The 17,081-nt window shown below is 40.3% G+C and overlaps 1 protein-coding gene across 9 annotated transcripts in view; it reads left to right on the top strand.

The window, feature by feature from the left end:
- ESRRG (estrogen related receptor gamma) overlaps nt 1-17,081 on the top strand; it is a 612,697-nt gene that overhangs the window by 267,397 nt on the left and 328,219 nt on the right. Inside the window, exon 3 of one of the 9 annotated variants that reach the window (XM_042444953.1) lies at nt 10,538-10,566. The exons of the other annotated variants lie outside the window; for them this stretch is intronic. The gene's annotated coding sequence lies outside the window, so the exon portion shown is untranslated. The remainder of the gene's footprint in view (nt 1-10,537; nt 10,567-17,081) is intronic. 9 annotated transcript variants of the gene reach the window in all.

Genomic DNA, 17,081 nt, shown 5'->3' with positions numbered 1-17,081 from the left:
GCTATAGAGGAAGGGGGACGTTGGAGATGTCTTGAAGAAACTTAACAGGAAAGAAAACAAAGGACAAGATAATTATGGTTCTTGGAATAATTTGTTGGTAAAAGAGCTGACAATAAGCTAAGTGGCTACTTCCACACTGTGGTAAATTCCCAGTTGTTAAATGTGTGCTTACCCGTGCAACAATCCATTATATGTTAGAAACTTGAGTTCATATCTAATTCTCTAGTGCAGTAATTCCCAAAGTGGGTTATATGCTCCCCTGAGGCAGTGGAAAGATCCAGAGGGGGCAGTGAGGGAAAATGTGTGTGCCGGGGGGGGGGGGGGGCTTCAGCTAAAGTATTGGTGTACAAGAAAGACAAGGGGAACCTGTGGCCTTTGGAACCATGGTAAGGATCAGAACCTAAAACTACCACGAAGCCTCACTTTATGTATCTCCTGCTCTTCATCAGCCCAAGCAAGCTCACTCTCATAGTCTTTCCCTAGTATTGGCAGGAAACTTTTGCAAGGCTTGGGTGCAAGGCATCACTTCTGCAGCTTGGAGAGGCACCATTTTGGGACTGACTGAATGACTCACTGAACCAGGAATTAGAGCACATAGCAGTGGCAAGCCAGGTGCAGCAGCAAAATCACTGGCTGTGACCCTTTCCACCCCAACAAAGAAGGATTGGGAGTCCTTCTTGCTAGGGAGAAGCTTCTCCCTTTGCACTTGGTTACCATGGGAGCAGCTATCAGACAGCTGGCTGAGCAGTGACTAAGAAGCTTCTTGCCTGCACTGGCCTTTGTGAGAAAGCTGGAATGGGTGAGAGGCTTCTCTGTCACTGCTTTTTCCTGTATTGCTATGCACTGTATATGTAAATCCTACTTGTGAGTATGTATTTTCCCTGAAAGAAGATTAACCATCCATTATGAAGCCAAGCCCTCCCTCCAGTCCATCTGCCTTGGTCCAGGCCTTGGAGGTAGAGAGGAACTACTGGACCTCTTACCCTTTCCCTCCACCACTCCCTTCTCCTTCTGTGTCAGGTCTTTTTAGATTGTAAGCCCGAGGGCAGGGAATCGTCTAACTAAAAAGATTGCATATACAGCGCTGTGTAAATTTACAGCGCTTCATAAATAAAGGTTAATAATAATAATAATGTTCAGCCAGCTGAATGATTGCTGCTCTAATGGTGACCAAGTGCAAAAGGAGTAATGACCAAGCAGCCAGTTGAGCAGCAACTGAGAAACCTCTCACCTGCATCAGCCTTTACTACAAGGTTGGCACAGGTGACAAGCTTCTTGGTTACTGCTCATCCAGCTGCTCAGTTGCTGCTCCCAAGGTGACCAAGTGCAAAGGGAACAGCAGCTAAGGAAATAGATGTTAGAGGGCATTAGGTTTGCCTGGGAGGCCGGCACCACAATAAAACAAGAGCCAACTGTGGAGGAAAGGCCACAACTTTATTAATGCAAAACCAGCAACCAAAAGTAGGGTTGGCCCAAAAGCATGAGGTCTAGATCATCGTACAACCCGCTGTTGTAAGATAAGGGCAAGTCATATATCAGCAAGACATCGGGATGAGCTAGGGGCTAATGGAACGCCCTCTCGTATCTGTGCAACCTACGGATTGCATTAATAATAAAGCCCCTAGTCACCGGGAAGCAGTGTCACATTATGGCCCCTGCAATGGCCACAACACATGCCCTCATTGCTCCCGTGTCCCATAGGGACTCCCGATAGAGTGCTACGCAACCCTATAGACCATGCCCACCAGATCCAGACCCTCTGCTGCAGCCCCAAAGTTGTGACAAAAACCCACGAACCCTAGGGAGGGCGGGTGGGAGAGCCGAGCAGCAAATGGCACTGAGCGCCGAGCAGCGTGACCTTATATAGGCCAATACATGTGCAGGAGGGGCCAGGAAGGGAGTCACCCTGCCCCCAGAGCAGCCAACCAATAAGCTGCCCCGGAAGACCAGGGCAACCATAAAGAGGGGCTGTCCACCTCCCAGAGTGCCCTCTCGAGACAGAAATCCCTCCCCTTCCCTCCCTGGCCACCAATCACAGGGCAGCATGCCCCAGCAAAGCATGCTGGAGCACGCCAGGAGCCCTGTGTTGCCGGCCCCGGCGGCAACACGGCCTACCTGCTTAATCAGGTGGCCGCATTTGTCACCCAAGAGGAAAGGGGATGGTGGCCTGGAAAAGCTTGGGGACTACTGCTCTAGTGAATGGATTAGTGAGTGGCTTTTCACAGTACTTGATATATACTAACTTGTGTGTCTATTGCTGATAATTGTGTTTGAGTCTGAACAAAGCTAAGTGGGGCATGGATTCATGTGCAGATGTTTTCAAAGAAGCTAATCCTGGACCATTATATAAATGGAAGTCGTTCAGTCTCACTGAACTACTTCAGCAACTGATGTCCGAATTGTCCCTGAGATTGTTGCATTAAAGTTGTCAATGACTAAGGTTTACCAAGTAAAGTCACACTTATCAATAGCTTTTCTTGTTAGATATTCAAAGTTCAAGTGCTTGTTTATTTTAGTTAAGTTCTCTGAAGTGTTTCCAAAGGCACCAGCTTTATTATATCAGCTAATAAACTATGTTAATCACTGCTGCCTGGTAAAGCAACTTGCCTGATACTCAGGAAAAAAATATAGAGGTGGACAGGGCCTGCTGTCTACCAGCTCTAGTGTCAGAGTCAAGTAAGCATAGCTTTATAAATTATTCAAGTCACTTTTTGCAAAGTATAATGCTGAGGGACATCAGTTCACCAGTTCAAATAGAGATAAAATACTAGAAAAGTTGTTGAGATTAATGGTTGGTAGTTGGTATATATTTATCTCTAACTGTTCCTGCTGTAGTAGTAGTAGTAGTAGTAGTAGTATTTATGTTTACCCTGTATTTTCTTTAAAGGTTTTTACGAAAATTTAAACTTGGCTTCTCTCTATTTCCAATTTTCCCCAATTTTGGGTATTATTGCCAACCTGTATTTGTGTCTTTGAGAACAGGTGTGGCATAGTGGTTTAGGTGTTGGACTATAACTCTAGAGACCAGGGTTCGGATACTAGCTTGGCTATGTAAACCCACTGGGTAACCTTGGGCAAGTCACATGCTCTCAGCCTCAGAGGATGGCAATGGCAAATCCCTTCAGAAGAACCTTGCCAAGAAAGCTCTATGATATTATGGCTTTAGAATTAGCATAAATCAGAAATGACTTGAAGGCAGACAACAACAACAATAACAACTAAAACGACAACAGCCCCTGCAGGGCCCAGGCAAAAAATTGGCCTCCAAACCTGATTAAATTCCCTGCTACAGTCCTAGATGAACCTGACAACAGATTGTCACAACACCTTTCAAGCATGTGAGATTATATGAACCACTGCCAGATTTATCTGTAATTTCCTAATTCTTTTGTTTTGTTAACTTCATGATTTTTTAATCTGGAATTTTAGGTACAGAGACAAAAGCGTGTTAAATGATCTGTGTGAATATTTTATACCTCCCATTCTCCCAATCCACTCTTGTTCATTACTTATCCTTTTAGGCCTAAATATAATAGAACAAGTGGAATTTGTATATGTATTGCTTTATCAAGTTCTCATTGACTCAGAGGGTCTGCTGCAAGGGTGATTAGAAGCTGAGTTGAATGGAAGCCATAAGGCCTTCCTCTCAGCTGGACATGGGGACTTTAAACTGAATAAATACTACTGGGACTGGAGAGTGACAAGCCTGAAACACTGGCCCTATTTAGGGCCAGATTACTAGACACATTTTGGTATCTCTACCAGTGTAACATAGTGCTTTGAGTGCTGGACAAGGACTCTGGAGACCAGGAGACTCTGGAAACCAGGGTTTGATTCCCAGCTCAGCCATGAAAATCCATTAGGTGACCTTAGGCAAGTCACACTGTCTCAAATTCAGGAGAAGGCAATGACAAACATCCTTTGAACAAATCTTGCCAAGAAAACCCCATGATCAGTTCTCCTTAGGTCGCCATAAGTCGGGAATGATGTGAAGGCACACAACAACAACATAAAGCCATGGTCCTTTCCAGGCAGACATTTACACCATGGCAGTGTAAAAAGGTAACTTGTCTGGGGAAGCCTTGTACTAAGGCATTGGTATTAGTATTGGTCATGGTAATAAGGCATTGGCAAATTTATTCAAAATTATTTCCCATTTTTTTAAAAAAACTATGTAGCATAAGTGTACAAAACAAGGACATATCTCACTCTTTTCAGTGGATATTTTTGTAGTTGATTTTTCTCATGCACATCATGAGTAATTTTGATTGAAGTCAACACAGCTGAACCTTGAGGTGAAGGCACTTGGGCTCCTACAAGGATTTTATTATCAGAAGATTTGAGCTCTGATGAACAGCTTATAAAAACCCTCGCGATTTCCTTTTCAGTGAGAGTAGTGGTATTTGGAGCAGCTTGAAAAATCAAAGAAGTTCCATAAAGGTCTGATAGTAAAGTACTCCATCAGAGATTATGCTGATCCAAACAGAGAGGCAGGAGGAAAGTGCTTTAGCCATGGGGTAGACATACATATCAATCCAGCAGCAAAACCACTTTGAATGGCAAGAACTGTGAGCCTAAGGAATTAACCTGGGTCCTTACATCTAGAATTAGATAATTTGGCATCCAGTCCTGGATGAGATCAGTTATTGGAAACCTGATATGCATATAGTTTTCTTTTATGTGATTCAAATACTGCATGCAAGACACAGAAAGGAGTTACAAGACAATAAATTAGCCCTATAGCTAATCTAAATGCCATTTCTAAAAAAGGAAGTATGACGAATCTTATAAATAGTTAGGCATTACTTAGCTTCAAACTACTTTGGTCAAGTGTGCTCACTGCCAAAAGTCACCTTTTAAACATTATCTGGGAGATTAATCAGGTTTGACAAAAAAAAAAAAAAAAGGCCGCTTTTTCATCACAGGGAACCAGAATGTTTCTTTAAAATTCATTTGTAGAGGAAACATCACTTATCCCAGACATTTTGTTGCCCCCACCTGCCCAAATTGCTATGGATAAGTAGGCCAGGTTTTGTTCTCTGGGATTTCACAGCTCTGGCCCAAGGAGCCCTCGCAATTGGCAGCAGTTGCTTGCTGACTTCAGGGGCTCTTGGGTGCGTACATGCTGGTGTGTGGTTGCTGAGTGGCATCATATCATTTACATGACACCGCTGTTCACTCTGCAGCCCTATACTTGCACAGTGTTCTTGCTGGGGCCTTGTAAATCCTTCTAATAAGGGAGACCAGTCCTCATTCAGTAGTACTCTGTAGTAAAAGCTTAAGTTTTAAAGTGTACAGCTCTGAAAATCACCACTGCTTAGCTTAGGAACATGCAGAGCACACCATTTAAAATATGCACATTGAAATGCATAAAGCTGTCATTTGTATCTTGTAAAATCATGGAGATGCAGGGGTGCTGGACAGGGAGCAACAGCAGAAAATGAGAGTAGACATGTGTGGTCCATGTCCTACCCTATGCCCCCTCAGCTAGGTGACATGTCCTTAGGTATGGCAGAAAATGCTGTCCTGTCAATAATAAATAATAAATAAATAATAAAATGTTTATTTCTATCCTGCTTTTTGCCAATCAAAGCGGCGTACAACAGGTTAAAATACATCCATAATGCCCCCTTAAAACAAGATTAAACAATGTAAGATTAAAAACTACATATTAAAACCGACTAAGCTAAATAAAAATCATCATGGGCAGAGTTCATTGGATGGGAAGTCTTATTTGTGGCCGAGCATTTTATTCCGGGAAGGCTTGCTGGAAGAGATCCATCTTAATGGCCTTTTTAAAGCTCTCTAGATTGTTAATTTGACGGATCTCGTTCGGCAGGCCATTCCATAAGTTGAGAGCGGCTGCAGAGAATAGTGTTGAAGATTGAGCTGTCATTCTAATTTTTGAACCTGAAATTAGAAGACACCCACTCCTACAGTGCTTCTGAGACTCTCTTTCTGTGTGTGTGTGTGGTGTATGCCTTCAAGTCATTTCTGCTGTGTTTCCACCAGATGTACATTTGAGGGTGATGGGACAAAGAGGAGGGCCTCCCCTGCAGATCTCAAAATATGGACCGGTGCACAAGGGACAATATGATCCTTCAAATAAACTGGACCTTAGACATATATGGCTTTATTGGTTAAAATCAACACTTCGAATTGTGCCTGGAAACAGACCTGCAGCCAGTGAAACGATTGCAACAAGGAAGTTGTGTAGCCAACCAGGTTAACAGTCTGGCTGCAACTCTTTGGACCAAATGAAGTTTCCAAATGTTCTTCAAAGATGCTCCACATAGAGCATATTACAGTAATCCAACCTGGCTATAACTAAGATATGTGTCACTGTAGCCAGATCTGATGACTCAAGGAATGTGTACTACTGGTACAGAAACTTAACTGCAAGTGCACTCCCAGCTACCATTGAAATTTGAGCTTCCAGGCTCACTGTTCAGTCCCATATCTTAATAAAATACAGTCGCCCCTCTGTTTTTGCAGACTTGGAGTCTGCATCCCTCTCTTATTCATGGGCAGCAAATGGAGGGGGACAAAATGGGGTGCTTCTCAAGTGTGCACCACCATTCAAGCCAATGGGGCTTTAATACTGACAATTTTTCATTTTTACAGGTGTGTGTGTGTGTGTCCAGAACAGACCCCTGCAAAAATGGAGGGGCGCCTGTATAACTTACTTATTTAGCAGAAAGGTGGGAAGCTTATTCTAATAAATTGAATAGGTTAAATATTAAAACATCTTCCATGGGTGGTTCCTCAACTTTTCAGTCTTGTGACCTTATTTCAGTCATGTCTGGTCACATGGAAAGTTAAATTACAGATGTGTGCAGGGAGGTCATTCTTCCTCTCTGTCATAATGAAACTACAGTGGTACCTCGGGATACGAAATACCCAGGTTACGAAATTTTCGGGATACGAAAAAATCCCATAGGGAATCATTGTTCCGGGTTACGAATGTTTTTTCGGGTTACGAAAAAACTTTTGGTGCTTTTTTCGGCTTTTTCGCACGGAATCGCGGCTTTTCCCCATTAGCGCCTATGGCAATTCGGCTTACGAAGGCTTTTCGGGTTACGAACGGTGCCACGGAACGAATTAATTTCGTAACCCGAGGCACCACTGTAGTGTCAATAAGCCATAGGTAGGAAGGGCTTCAGAGTCCCAAAAGGTTGCTGTTCAGTATCCAACACTCTCATCTGGCATTATTGGATTCTATACATGTTTTCTGTTGCTGACATTGGAATTCTTTTATTCCTATTTAGCACTTACTTAGGCTGTACTGTAGAAATAACGGAAATTGACATTGCTTTAACTGCCATGGCTCAATATGATGGAATTATGGAATTTGCAGTTTTGTGAGATATTTAGCCTTCTCTGCTAGAGAGCTCTGGTGCCACAATAAACAACAAATCCCAGGATTCCCTAACATTGAGCCATGGTATTGTAAGTGGTGTCAAACTACATTATTTCTGCAGTGCAGATGTAGGCCAAGTCTCTATAAGTGGGATTTTAACTTTTCCTTTTTGTCTTTTCATCGGCCCGCACATATATACATGTTCCAAAAAGCAAAAGTAGATTCAGTTAGGTTGAGCTGAGAAGTGCCATTCCATTTCCATGTGTTTCTCCAGTGCACATTTTTCTTTCCCCACTAAAATGTTAACCATTAACCAGCCATAGAGACCTATTCAGTGGCCACAAACTGTCTTCTTCTCAGTGCAATACATTCTACACAGCTTGTTGTATTTCTTTGGTTTGGGCTACAAGTGAATTCCAGTTTCTTATGGAAACAAATTGATAAAAGTTGTTTATTGTTTGTAGGAAATGATCTGACCAAGGTATTCTTTTTGTACTGAATTAACTTCTTTTGGTGTAATAATCTGTGAGAACCCCTGGAGAACAGGAGAAGTTCAGTAGACTGGAGGAAGGCAAGCATTGTCCCCATCTTCAAAAAGGGGAAAAAAGAGGATCCCAACAATTATCGTCCAGTTAGTCTGACATCAATACCAGGAATGATTTTGGAGCAGATGATTAAACAGAGAGTCTGTGAACCTCCAGAAAGCAATACCATAATCACAAAAAGTCAACATGGGTTTCAGAGAAAGAAGTCATGCCAGACAAATCTGATATCTTTCTTTGATAAAATTACCATCTTGTTAGATGAAGGGAATGCTGTGGATATAATATATCTTGATTTCAGTAAGGCCTTTGACAAGGTTTCCCATGACATTCTTTCAAACAACCTTGTAAAATGTGGGCTAGAAAAGGTAACTGTTGCATAAATTTCTAACTGGTTGACTGTCCGAACCCAAAGGGTGCTCAACAATGGCTCTTTTTCATCCTTGAGAGAAGTGACCAGTGGGGTCCCACAGGGCTCTGTCCTGGGCCCAGTGCTATTCAACATCTTTATCAGTGACTTGGATGACAGCATACTTATCAGATGACACCAAGTTAGAAGGAGTAGCTAACACAGGAGGACAGGATTAAAATTCAAAATGACCTGAATAGACTAGAAAGCCGAGCCACAGCTAACAAAATGAACTTCAACTGGGAGAAATGTAAGGTACTGCACTTAGGGTAGAAAAATGAAATGCACAGATATAGGATGGGGGACGAGACTACGTGTGAAAGGGATCTACGAGTCCAAGTAGACCACAAATTGAACATGAGTCAACAGTGTGATGCGGCAGCTAAAAAGGCCAATGCAATTTTAGGCTGCATTAATAAAAGTATAGTGTCTAGATCAAGAGTTGTAATAGTGCCACCACTCTATTCTGCTTTGGTCAAGCTCCACCTGGAATACTGTGTCCAGTTCCGGGCACCACAATTTAAAAAGGATGTTGAGAAACTGGAGCATGTCCAAAGTAGGGCAACTAAAATTGTGAAGGGTCTGGAAACCATGTCCTATGAGGAACTACTTAGGGAGCTGAGGATGTTTAGCTTGGAAAAGAGAAGGTTGAGGATTGATATGATAGCCCTGTTTAAATATTTGAAGGGATGTCATATTGAGGAGGGAGCAAGCTTGTTTTCTGCTGCTCTGGAGAACAGGACCCGGAACAATGGATGCAAGCTACAGGAAAAGTGAGTCCACCTCAACATTAGGAAGAACTTCCTGACAGTAAGGGCTGTTCGACAGTGGAACACACTCCCTCGGAGTGTAGTGGAGTCTCCCTCCTTGGAGGTCTTTAAACAGAGGCTGGATGCCCATCTGTCGGGGATGCTTTTATTGAGAGTTCCTGCATGGCAGGGGTTGGACTGGATGACCCTTGTGGTCTCTTCCAACTCTACGATTCTATGATTCTGTGATGTGCATCTACACTGTAGAAATGATGCAGTTTGATGACACTTTTCGTGCTGTAGCTTCATCCTATGGAATCCTGGGATTTATAGTTTAGCCTTTTCTGCCAGAGTGCTGGCACCTCACTAAACTACAAATCACAGGATTCTGTAGGATGGAACCATGGCAGTTAAAGTAGTGTCAAAGTGCATTATTTGTACAGTGTAGATGCACCTCTAGTTGACTATATAGACCTTTCAATGAACATGGCTTAAAATTCAGTTTGTGACTGTACCCCTTTCAATATATAACTCAAGAATGGAAGATGGAAGATGGATATGAATGCCTTTCTTTTGTTCCTATTTTCACATCTATGCCAGTTGGATCTTTATATTAAACAAAACAACCCTTTCTTTGCAGTGTTTACATTCACAGTGGTATTTGCTGTGTTAGCATTAGTAACAGGTGTGTCTTGAGTTTTCTCAGATTTAGTCTTCCATAGGTCACTATCCCTTTTCTGAATAATGTATCTAAAATTTCAGGTATCTGGGAAAATATTCATGGTTTCAAAGATTTCCTCTCAGGTGTATTTTCACCCAATATATTTGTCCCCCCAAAAATGAATATACAAATCAAAACCTTAGATGACATTTTAATTGTTTGGAAGTTGGAAGTAGGAGATATAAACCTTTTTTTTTCTTTGAAAATAAAAATAGGGTTCTCTTTTTAGGTTTTGTATGAATAAATGTATTTCTTTTAACATGTTTGTTGTTTTAAAAAGTGATTTTTTTTATTTGAGGTGTGAGAAGATGTGCTAACCTTGTCATCGTGAGTGCAGCAGAGCAGAAATGATAACTGTATATACATTTTTAAAAAAAACAAAACAAAAATAGAGTGTGATTGTAAGTGAGAGGAGAGAGAAAGGGAAAGGGGAGGAGGGGTGGAGAGAGGGGAGAAAGACAACTTATTTAAATCCTGAATACAGTCAGACCTCATATGCATTGTTAAAAAAAAGCCCTAAAGAATTGCATATGGATTAGGGGGATGAATATTCTATTATTTCAGGCTGTTCTGCTGATCTTCTTATTGTGACTTTGCGCTTCAGAAATCTGCCAGGAATTTGGCTTTGCCGTACTAGGCAGTAATTTTAAATGTGTATCAAGCACTTGATAGTGTATGATTTGCGTGCTGTTGCATTCCCATTCCCTAAATTTTCCACCAATTTATTACTTTTTTCATACTGTTTTAATATTTCAGGATGATGAATATATACAGCATCATTAAAGGTAAATAAAAAATGCATGAAATTAAAAAATGGAATATTAGATGTTTCTTTTCTGTAATCCCTAGGTCCAATAGAAATGAAATGTCTCTGTTCTGTCAAGTAATCCCTAAACATGATTATGGACGTTGTAGTTTCCACATAGCCCACGTAATATTTGTATCGCATAAGCCTATTTATGTAAGGTTTGAGTCAAAGTTGTTATTAGAAGACCTATAAACCCATTTTGCAATTCAGAAAGATATGCTTGCCTCTTAATCTCTCGACTTTTATTATTTTCTTGGAGCTGACAGCAATGTGTCTTTAATTAATTTTTGAAAATGTTTTTACATCTTCTTTTGGGTACTTTCAAGATGAATGGGCTATCCAATTTGAAATGTCTTTTTTAAGAGATAGGATTCAGCCCAGAGTAGATCATTCAACTTGTGTTGCTTCTCCTTCAGTCTAAGCTGATGGGACACACAGCTTTTGCGGGATTTTTTTTCTTCTTGGTATACAGTTTTAATCTGAAATTTAGTATGGGAGAAACATGAAGCCACACCTATTCTAATTTTAGATTAAATTGGTGTGTATGTGTGTGTGTAAATTTTAATAGTATAAAATTCCATTGCCATTTTGGTACTGCTTTATTTGAATATAGGACATAATATGTTAAACAAGTTTTTTGAAATAGAGTGGGCCCTTGTTATCTCCTAGGACTTGGTTCCAGGGCCCTCTGTGGATACCAAAACATGTGGATGCTCAAGTCCCATTAACTATAATGGCATAGTAACATGATGTCCCTTATACAAAATGGCAAAAGCAAGGTTTACTCTTTGGAATGTATCCTTGATGTTATTCATAACTAATTCCCCACCTTCACCCACAGTGAAGTAATAAAACATGAGTTTACACAGAGGAAACGTTTAATTGGCATTTCTGGAGACTTTTGCTAAATGGAACCAACAATTAAAGTTCTGTAGGATACTGAGTGTATGGAAAAGCACTGATGGATAATCTTCTGCTATAGTAAATGTTTGGTATCCATTTTAATATTGGAGTGAACCAATGGCTTAACAACACTAAAAGGGAATGTCCAAAAGCAACTAGAGCCAGATTTTAACTGATGTTCCATGACTATTAAAAGTACTGTAGTTTGGCGCAGAGGTCACGGAAAGAGAGAGTTCCTCCCTTCACCTTATATTTATAGCTATGCCTGGGTGGGTGGGGGAATGAGGGCATTGCTTCTCCAAATAAAAATTATAGAACCCCCATGAAATGTTCCTTCAGTCCCCAAATTTGTAGCATTGCAGAGAATGATGTACTGAAAATTGTTCACACTTAGTATTCATATTTCACATTTCCTTGTTAACTTTGCCTGTCTCTTTCCTTTGGATACTTACATTGCTATCTCTAAATGCTTGACTGAAGTTTTAAGTAACTGCCATGCTGGAGGTTTGGGGACTAAAGGAAAATTTAATGGGGCAGAATTCCCCTAAATAGGGGAAAAACTACTTATTTGCACCCCTGTTAAACTCCTACTCCACCTCCCATGTCGTAAAAATAGTATATACATATTGAGGCTATTTCCTTTTCAACACTGGAATTCTAAATTTCATTTTCAGGGTATGCTATTTAGCAATGGGGAAAAACCTCACACATTGTCTATGCTGCGAAGTGAAAGTGTATGTCTTAATCTATTTCACTGCTTTATTTGAGAAGCAGCACAATATTCAAGTTATTTATTTATTTATATTATATTTCAGTTTTTTTTGGTGTGAGGGATCAAACGATTCATTCTAATGTTTTTCCCAAACAATATCTAAACTTCTGTAGTATAAGATAAATGATGAGTAATTTTCATTGCATTATGAGAAACATAAATGTATACAATATACATACAGTACTTAATTTGTGATAATCGATCTGTGGGTGTTTAAGCAGATTGTCATATCAACAATTGTAGAGAGACATCTTTTAAAGATACACTCAATTTCTGTCAATGGAAGGGAAAAAAGAAAATTGGGGGAGGGTACCAGGGATTTGATATGTTGTATATTTTTAACTTGTTAGCCACCCCAATTGTTCTCAGAGGGGCGGGACACAAATAAATTTTATTATTATTATTATTATTATTATTATTATTATTATTATTAAGTATAAATATGAATAGCAAAAAAGGAGGGGGAAAAGACAGTTTTACTTTAATCTGTGTAATCAGAGCAAAGAATTATTCAGAAGGAACAGCACAACACTAAACTACAGGAGGAGATTTTCAGGTAAAATGTTAGGATAAAGCTTCCTGATTAAGCAAATAGTTCAACATTTATATAAATGGGGAAGTAATTTCTGAATCTTTCTTTGAAGTCCTGCCCCCCCCAAAATAAAAGACATAAGAAACAATAATATCTGGGTGATAATGATCATAGTGACAAATCATTTTATGAATGTAATGTGTAAAATGATATGCCTATAAGTTATACCATTAATGAACAGAGATACAGTGTTAAAAGATGTAGAAAACCTATGGCCAAAGCTTTTTGTGAAGTCCAGTGCTCTGTCCTTTATCAGGTACAACATGTGCCAGATGTTGTATAGTCTGCCTTACAGTCTAGGTTTTGGTGAGATAATGCACAGATTAGATTCCACCTACGGTATATAAATCTGATATGAGCAAACCAGAAAGAGTTTTCATAAACTGCCGCATCTCTGAAATAAAACAAAGTATCCCTATTCCTTTACAGAAAATTGTACATCCATATTTATGGATATAAGCAAAGTCAAAGCCCATCTGGCCAATACATCAGTTGTGTGATCAGTGGAGGGTCTTGATCCCAGCTGTCCAGAAATTCAAGCAGATGTTTTCCTTCCCTCAGCTCTCTGAGTTATTTATTTGAAAACCTGTACCTCTCTGTACATGTAAAATTCTTTTCCTCAGCTTAGGACTCCTCATTCTTGGCTGTAGAAACACTACACTGATGAAGACAGACATCCTTAAAATATGAAATAACTTAAGCAATTTTGCTGTAGATATCTGCCTATCAGTTCAGAAAACATGCAAGATTTCCTTTCCTGTTTAAAGCCATGACAACAGTCCATGTCATATTTTTTGAAAGGAAGGAGATGCAGTGGAAACAGGAATGAAAATAAGAGCAAGTACTGACATAAAGTATGGTTTTGAGTTATCACAGTTCTGAACCTGTTCTTTGATTCAGTCAAAATACTATTTAAGCCTATTCTGTAGGTTCAACTTTAGCAAAACAAATAAATGCATAACAATGAAATTGGAAAAATAAGCACATGATGAGTCTAAACCAAATAGTTAATTCCAGCTCTACAACAATATCCAATCTGTGACTAAGATCTACATGAGTGTTGATTTAACATCCACTAACTGATACAATGGATCTTCTGTAGTTGAGACTAGCCATAGTGTTATATTGAAGAAGGGACTGAGGAAGAGCCTGTGTTTCACAGGGGTTCAGGGAAGAAGTGTTACATTTCAAAACATCTGAAGGTTATGATAATAATAGTGCTATTAATAAAGAAAACAATTTTATAACACCAGACTAAACTGAGGAAGGTATGAGCACAGCTTGTGAATGACTACCTAAGACCAAGTGAGTGGGACAGCAAAGGAAGCTTTGGGCTGTTTTACTGAAATTGAAGTCACAAGATGGAAAAAGAAGACCCAGGCAGGCTCCATCTGCACTACAGAAATAATGTAGTTTGACATTAGTTAAACTGTATGGCTCCATGCTATGGAATTCTAGGATTTGTAGTTTTATTTATCCTTCTCTGTCAGAGGTCTCTGGTGCCACAACAAACTACAAATCCCAGGATTCCATAGGACAGAGCCCTGACAGTTAAAGTGTGTCAAACTGCATTATTTCTACAGTGCAGTTATAGCCTCAGTTACACAAAGAAACATCAAGGCAATGGTCTGATCTTGTTAGATAAAGTTATTATTAATATCAATATATTAATAAAACTATTATTGCCATGAGTAGCTTCAGTGTTTTGGAGGAGCTCTTCTTCATGACCTAAACCTCTGAAAAGGCAACCAGTACTAACTTGCTTCTGAAATGACTGTATATATTGAAGGAACTTTCAGTGGCAGTTTGTGGATGCATCCAGACTGATTAAAAGTTCCCAGATTTTGTTTCTGTTCTTTCCAATTTTATTTTGGAGTTTCATACCAGAATATTTTCTGTTCACCTCTCAACATGATCAGAGATATTGGCTACAAACTCTTCAAGCTGGTTTATTTTAACCCAATATAAAATCAGAAAGAACAGGGTCTGCGTCTCTTCAGTCTGGATGCATCCTATGAGATGCAATGAGGAACAATCGCTAAAATATAAAGGAAAAAGCTGCTGTGGTTTTATTGTCTTTCTTGTATCACTTTTCAGTGTACTAACAGCTTGAGCATTTTTATTTCATGTTATTTTTACAATAACTCTGTTATTGTATGCAACTTCATAGCTGAGCCAGGGTTTGAACCCAGGTTCTTCCAGGATCCTGTAGCTGGCACTACTTTTAGATTTCATATTTATTGGCTTGTATAACAGTATTCTAATCCTCACCCTAAAGTGATTTTTTTGTCCATATTAGAGCAATAGTCGGATAGAATTTGCATTATTATATTTCACAGAAAATGCACTCAGTTTTTCTGAAATGATTACTCACTGGCTCGATGATTGAGTTTATGAACATCAAGAGGCGTAACCACTCACAGCTGAGGCCAGGAACCACTCTTCCAGGAACATAAGATCAATACTTGTTATCGAGTCTATGTTTATAGGGTGTGTTAAATGACCACAGTTCTTGATGCTCATCCATGAACGGCATGTTTAAACCTCACACTGCACTGGCCAAAAAGGAGGAAAAACACATACCTATAATATAATAATAATTTAAGAATCAGATTTTAATTTAACTGTCATTTGCTTGTTTTTCAGTCCTCACTGTAGTCATGTCAATGTTAGGAAAATCAAGTGTGTTTGAAAGCAAGCAAATTGTTGACTAAGGCGCGTTACAGACCGCCCCTTTGAGGCGGCCTGTACCCGCCCCTTTCCCCGGGGTATCGGGGCCTCAGCGGCCAGAACGGCAGCTGCTGAGGCCCCGATCCGCCGCTTTCCCCGCAGCCTGGAAAGGGGTGTCCTTGGGGCTTCAAGCCCCAAGGACACCCCGCGGTGGTGGGGAGGAGGAGAAAGAGGCCGCTTGGCCCCTTTCTCCTTTGCGTTGCTGGGCACAGCTGTGTGAAGGCTGCGCCCAGTGGCGCAAACCAGGAAGGAGCTCCGAAACGCCCTGGCACAGAGCGACGAAGTCGTCATGGCGGTCCCCATGTAGATGGGGCGCCGCCATTTTGTATGGACTCAGTCCATACTAGGGTTAGGGGGGTGCAGAAGCACCGCACCTTCCTAACCCTAGTACGAACTGACTCCGTACTAAAAGGCCCGTTTGTAACGGGCCTTAGATATTTAGTTTTTATTTCCTCACACAATTTCCCTTGGGAGTTGCTGCTGTTGTATTGTGTGAATGACAGATATAGAACCTGGAGCCTGGAAGTCACATCTGGCCTTGGACTGTCCCCTGTAATATCTCCAAAATGGTGAATCCCACCATGTTGCCTTGATGGGTTTGGGGGATAGAGATATAGTTCTCTAGCTTTCATAGGCATAGGTGTATGCATGGAGGATATGAGTGGAGGAAAAGTGTATATAAATAAATTTTAAATGTAATAAAGAAATGTTAGGAATTGGTCAGACGATGATTAATCCTTATATAAAAATAATTCAAGCAGTTTTGTAGCAATAGATGTGTAGGTCCACCAGGTAGGATTCTGTAAACAAAGAAGGGCCACAGATCTTAGCAAGTCTCCAATAAAACAAGCGAGTGGAGGCAAAAGGTATGTTTATACCTATAGTATGAGGAATTTTACATCAGCATGTTTGGTTAAGGCTGTATGTGCACTGCAGAAATAATCCAGGTTGACATCACTTTAACTGCCATGGCTAAAAAGAATGCTATGGAATCCTGGGATTTGTAGTTTTGTGAGACCTGTTGCCTTCTCTGTCAGGGAGCTCTAGTGACACAACAAACTACAATTCCCAGAATTCTATAGCATTGAGCCACGGCGGTTAAAGTGGTGTCAACCTGGATTATTTATTCATGCAGAAGCAGCCTAAGTCTGGCGGGAAGAGCTGAAAGATTATAAGAATATTGGTGCTGAGGAAGACAAGGAGGTCAAAATACATCCAGTCCTTGTTGTATTGAAGAGTTTTAAAGATTTGTGATCATCCCCTTCTTTTGGAAAAATATTTATGTCTCTCAACTATCCCATCAACACCAGATGTAGACCTCAAAGACAAAACTATTTGCACACCTGGTATAAACTGTGGTCATCACACAGTTTCATCAGGTCAAGACCTGATATCCTAGGGGTTATCTGCACAAACCAAATGGCCCGGATTCCCTCCAGCTTCATGTCATCTAGTGGAGACAATGCAGGCCAATCCTGCCTGTTTATATGCAGCT

This window comes from Sceloporus undulatus, chromosome 1 (assembly GCF_019175285.1).
Source record: "Sceloporus undulatus isolate JIND9_A2432 ecotype Alabama chromosome 1, SceUnd_v1.1, whole genome shotgun sequence".
NCBI lineage: Eukaryota > Metazoa > Chordata > Lepidosauria > Squamata > Phrynosomatidae > Sceloporus > Sceloporus undulatus.
This window is presented reverse-complemented; position numbering and strand designations above follow the sequence as displayed.